Raw genomic sequence first — 6,640 nt, forward strand, 5'->3', positions numbered from 1 at the left:
GAAATGAGGAATTGATTTGGAAAGATATGGGAGTAAAGGGTGTAGTTGGATTACTTATCACTCATCTAGTTGAAATGTTGATTATATATCCATTGTTGCATTTAATTTCGGCATAGAAATAACTGCTTTAGGCTATTGGTAGAGGATAGTCTTGATTGTTATAGACAATGCATGATGATTAGGCAAACTGAAACTAATCATTGGAATGGGTCATTGAGCATGACGGTTGAAAGAATACATTAAATTTTTGTATTGTGTGATGATGTGTATGATTATTGTTTATATGCATTGTTGGAGGAGATAGGGGATGTACTCCACGGTTTAGGGGAAGATAGGGGATGGACCTCTAAACCGGATGTTGTTGGGAGGAGATAGGGGATGGACTCCATAGATAGAGCTCATATGCTTATCTAGTAATGTGTTGACAGAGCTCATATGCTTGTCATTGGAAGTGTGATAGTGCTCTTATGCATATCTGTGGAAGTGATGATATAGCTTGTATGCTTATCTGTTGGTGTGTGATATAGCTAGTATGCTTATCTATGATGAAATGGGAAAGTGCTTAATGAGAGTTATTGTCTCATATGAGTTGTTTGGCCAGGTTCTGAGCCAGGGTTATAAACTGAGAATTTGAAAGAATTGGAAAATGGATTGTAACATGGACTTGTATGTCATGAAACTGTAAAGTGTGTTAAGGGAAAATATCAGTGTTGGCCATCTATCAACTGCTAATCTTTTAGTCATTGTTCATATTTGGTTTAGCATATTTCTATTGGGCTGTGGCTCACCCTATATGGGAATATCATTTTCAGGTACAGGTAGCATGCCACCTCCAAGGACATAACTTGGGAGGCTAGAGGCGGACACACTTTTGTTGTCTTATTTCTTTTGATGTATTACATGCAAATTCAAGCCAAGGGCTTAATATGTAATCGAGTTAGTACTCTTTTCTTTGTAACCAAGTGTTAACTTGGAAAGCTGTAAGCCTTTAGGGCATTTGCTTTTGTTGTTAATATGTAATACTTTTGGTAATGGAACTCTGATGAATAGAAGAAAGTGGAGCTTTTATATATATCAATGCATGTCTATATTGATGGGTTTTATGTTATTATTTTGAGGGCGTTACATTCTCAATAAATTACTCAGTAAACTACCAGTAAATTCCGCGTGAATTTTCAATAAATTACTCAGTAAATTCATAGTAAATTACTTAGTAAATTCCTTGTAAATTACTCTGTAAATTCTCATTAAATTATTCAGTAAATTCCCAGTAAATTCTCATTAAATTACTCAGTAAATTCCCTGTAAATTCTTAGTAAATTTTCAGTTAATTCTCAGTAAATTCCCAGTAAATTCTTAGTATATTACTCAGTAAATTACAAGTAAATTACTCAGCAAATTCCCATTACATACTCTGTAAATTACCAGTAAACACTCGTTAATATCACAATAAATTACTCAGAAATTTCCTAATAAGTTACTCAGTTAATTCTCATTAAATTACTCAGTAAATGTCCAGTAAATTCTCGGGAAATTACTCAGTAAATTCACAGTAAATTCTTAATAAATTATTCAGTAAATTCTCAGTAAATTACTTAGTATAGTCCCATGAAATTCTTAGTAAATTACTTAGTAAATTCCCTAGTAAATTACTCAGTAAATTGAGAGTAAATTAATTAGTAAATTCCCAGTAAACTACCCATTAAATTCTTTGTAAATTACTCAATAAATTACTAGTAAATAACTCAGTAAATTATCAACACATTCACAGTAAATTCTCAGAAAATTACTCAGTAAATTCCGAGTAAATTCTCTGTAAATTTGCTGTAAATTACTCAGTAAATTCTCAATAAATTACTTAGTAAAATCCCTTTAAATTCTCAAGAAATTACTCAGTAAATTACTAGTTAATTCTCAGTAAATCCCTTGTTAATTCTCTATAAATTACTCAGTAAATTCCCAATAAATTCTCATTCAATTACTTAGAAAATTCCTTGTAAATTCTCATTCAATTACTCAATAAATTTCCAGTAAATTCTCAGTAAATTCCCATTAAATTCTCAGTAAATTTCCAGTAAATTCTCAGAAAATTTCGAGTAAATTTTCAGTAAATTACTCAATAAATTCCCAGTAAATTCCCACTAAATTCTCAGTAAATTACTCCGTAAATTCTCATTAAATTCTGAGTAAATTCTCAGTAAATTGTAAGTAAATTCTCCGTAAATTACTCAGTAAATTCCGAGTAAATTTTTATTAAATAACTCAGTAAATTTTCAGTAAATTCTCACTAAATTCCCAGTAAATTACTCATTAAATTTTCAGTAAATTACTCAGTAAATTCCTAGTAAATTCTCAGTAAATTAAGCAGTAAATTCCTTGTAAAATCTCAGTAAATTACTAAGTAAATTCCCAGTAAATTACTCAGTAAATTCTCAATAAATTACTCGTTAAATTATTAGTAAATTCCCAATAAATTCTCGGTAAATTACTCAGAAAATTGCCAGTAAACTGCTCGTGAATTTTCAGTAAACTAGTATGTAAATTCCTGGTAAATTACTTAGTAAATTCCCAGTAAATTCTCAGTAAATTACTCTGTAAATTCCGAGTAAATTCTCATATATTACTCAGTAAATTCTTTGTTAATTTTGTGTAAATAAGACAATAAATTCCCAATAAATTCTAATTAAATTACTCAGTAAATTCCCTGTAATTTCTTAGTAAATTTCAAGTAAATTCTCAGTAAATTACTCAGTAAATTTCTAGTAAACTCTCAGTATATTACTCAGTAAATTCCCAGTAAATTACTCAGTAAATTCCCAGTAAATACTCGTTAAATTCAATGTAAATTACTCAGAAATTTCCTAATAAGTTACTTAGTAAATTCCCAGTCAATTCTGATTAAATTACTCAGTAAATTCACGATAAATTACTCAGTAAATTCTCAGTAAATTACTGAGTATGGTCCCATGAAATTCTCAGTAAATTACTCAGTAAATTCAGAGTAAATTACTTAGTAAATTCTCAGTAAATTACTCACTAAATTCTTTGTAAATTACTCAGTAAATTATAAGAAAATAACTCAGTAAATTATTAGTACATTCCCAGTAAATTCTCAGAAAATTACATAGTAAATTCCCAATAAATTCTCTGTAAATTTACTGTAAATTTTTAGTAAATTACTTAGTAAATTCCCAGTAAAATCTCAGTAAATTAGTTAGTAAATTCTCTTTAAATTCTTAGGAAATTACTTAGTAAATTCCTAGTAAATTCTCAGTATATTCCTTGTTAATTCTCCGTAAATTACTCAATAAATTCTCATTAAATTACTTAGAAAATTCTATATAAATTCTCATTAAATTACTCAGCAAATTCCCAATAAATTCTTAGTAAATTCCCAGTAAAATCTCAGTATATGACTTAGTAAATTCTCAGAAAATTAAGCAGTAAATTCCCAGAAAATTTCTTGTAAATTCTCAGTAAATTACTCAGTAAATTCCCAATAAATTACTTATTAAATTCTCAGTAAATTACTCAATAAATTCAGAGTAAATTATCAGTAAATTCTCAGTAAATTGCCAGTAAAGTCTCAATAAATTACTGAGTAAATTGCCAGTAAATTCCTCGTGAATTTTCGGTAAATTACTCTATAAATTCCCTGTAAATTACTTAGTAAATTCCCTATAAATTCTCAGTAAATTACTCTGTAAATTCTCAATATATTACTTAGTAAATTCTTTATTAATTCTGTGTAAATTACTCAGTAAATTCCCAGTAAATTCTTATTAAATTACTCAGTAAATACCCTGTAAATTCTCAGTAAATTTCTAATAAATTCTCAATAAATTACTCAGTAAATTCCCATTAAATACTCTGTAAAGTACCAGTAAATACTCGTTAAATTCACAGTAAATTTCTCAGAAATTTCCTAGTAAGTTACTCAGTAAATTCTCATTAAATTACTCAGTAAATTTTCAGTAAATTCTCGGTAAATTACTTAGAAAATTCCCAGTAAATTCTCCATAAATTACTCAGTAAATTCTCAGTACAGTACTCAGTATAGTCCCATGAAATTCTGAGTAAATTATTCAGTAAATTTCCTAGTAAATTCTCAGTAAATTACTCATTAAATTCTCTGTAAATTACTCACTAAATTACCAGTAAATAACTCAGTAAATTATCAGTACATTCCTATTAAATTCTCAGAAAATTACTCAATAAATTCCCAGTAAATTCTCTAGAAATTTGCTCTAAATTTTTAGTAAATTACTCAGTAAATTCCCAGTAAATTCTAAGTAAATTACTTAATAAATTCCCTTTAAATTCTTAGGAAATTACTTAGTAAATTCCTAGTTAGTTCTCAGTAAATTACTCAGTAAATTCTTAGTTAATTCTCAGTAAATTCCTTGTTAATTCTCTATAAATTACTTAGTAAATTCCCAATAAATTCTCATTAAATTACTTAGCAAATTCCCTGTAAATTATAATTAAATTAGTCAGCAAATTTCCAGTAAATTCTCAGTACATTCCCATTAAATTCTCAGTAAATTACTCAGCAAATTTCCAGTAAAATCCCTGTAAATTACTCCGTAAATTTCCAGTAAATTCCTACTAAATTCTCAGTAAAGTACTTCGTAAATTTCCAGTAAATTCTCAGTAAATTGCAAGTAAATTCTCTGCAAATTACTCAGTAAATTTCTAGTAAATTTTCATTAAATTACTCAATAAATTTTCTATAAATTCTCACTAAATTCCCAATAAATTACTAAGTAAATTCCCATTAAATTACTCAGTGAATTACTCAGTAAATTCCCAGTAAATTCCTAAGAAATTAAGTAGTAAATTCCCTGCAAATTACTCAATAAATTACCAGTAAATTCTCTGTAAATTTGCTGTAAATTTTCAGTAAATTCCCAATAAATTCTAAGTAAATTACTTAGTAAATTCCGTTTAAATTCTCAGAAAATTACTCAGTAAATTCTTAGTTAATTCTCAGTAAATTCCTTGTTAATTCTCTATAAATTACTCAGTAAACTCCCAATAAATTCTCATTAAATTACTCAGAAAATTTCTTGTAAATTCTCATTAAATTACTCAGCAAATTCCCAGTAAATTCTCAGTACATTCCCATTAAATTCCTAGTAAATTCCCAGTAAATTATCAGTATATTACTCAGTAAATTTTCCGTAAATTCTTAGTACATTACTCAATAAATTCTAAGTAAATTACTCAATAAATTCCCAGTAAATTTTCATTAAATTACTCAGTAAATTTTCAATAAATTCTCACTAAATTCCCAGTAAATTACTCAGTAAATTCTTAATAAATTAAGCAGTAAATTCCCTGTAAATTCTGAGTAAATTCTCGATAAATTACTTAATAAATTGCCAGTAAATTCTAAATAAACTACTCAGCAAATTGCCAGTAAATTCCCCGTGAATTTTTTAGTAAATTACTCTGTAAATTCTCAGTAAATTACTTAGTAAATTCCCTGTAAATTCTCAGTAAATTACTCTGTAAATTCCTAATAAATTCTCAGTATATTACTGAGTAACTTCTTTGTTTATTCTTTACTCAGCAAAATTCACAGTAAATTCTCATTAAATTACTCAGTAAATTCACTGTAAATTCAAAGTAAATTTCAAGTAAATTACTCAGTAAATTCTCAGTATAGTACTCAACAAATTCCCAATAAATTACTCTGTAAATTCCCTTTAAATGCTTTGTAAATTACCAGTAAATTACTCAGAAATTTCCTAGAAAGTTACCTAGTAAATTCCCCGTAAATTCTCAATAAATTACTTAGAAAATTGCCAGTAAATTCTCAGTAAAATACTGTGTAAAGTCCCATGAAATTCTCAGTAAATTACTCAGTAAATTCCCTAGTAAATTCTCAGTATATAACTCCGTAAATTCAGAGTAAATTACTTAGTAAATTCCAAGTTAATTACTTATTAAATTCTCTTTAAATTACTCAATAAATTACCAGTAAATAACTTAGTAAATTCTCAGTACATTCCCAGTAAACTCTCAGAAAATTACTCCGTAAACTCCCAATATATTCTCTGTAAATTTGTTGTAAATTTTCAATAAATTACTCAGTAAATTCCTAGTAAATTCTAACTAACTTACTTAGTAAATTCTCTTTAAATTCTCAGGAAATTACTCAGTAAATTACTAGTTAATTCTCAGCAAATTACTCAGTAAATTCCTAGTCAATTCCTTGTTAATTCTCGATAAATTACATAGTAAATTCCCAATAAATTCTCATTAAATTACTCAAAAAATTTGCCGTAAATTCTCATTAAATTACTTAGAAAATTCCCAGTAAATTCACAATAAATTACTCAGTAAATTCCCATTAAATTCTCAGTAAATCCCAGTAAATTCTCAGTAAAATGCTAAGAAAATTCCCACTAAATTCTCAGTAAATTACACCGTAAATTTCCAGCAAATTCTAAGTAAATTCTCAGTAAATTGTCTGTAAATTATTAAGCAAATTTCTAGTAAATTTTTATTAAATTACTCAGTAAATTTTTAGTAAATTCTCACTAATTTCCCAGTAAATTACTAAGTAAATTCCCAGTAAATTTCCAGTAAATTACTCATTAAATTCCCAGTAAATTCTCAGTAAATTAAGCAG

The sequence above is a fragment of the Camellia sinensis genome, chromosome 13 (assembly GCF_055761805.1).
Source record: "Camellia sinensis isolate YWXY chromosome 13, ASM5576180v1, whole genome shotgun sequence".
In the NCBI taxonomy this organism is placed as follows: domain Eukaryota; kingdom Viridiplantae; phylum Streptophyta; class Magnoliopsida; order Ericales; family Theaceae; genus Camellia; species Camellia sinensis.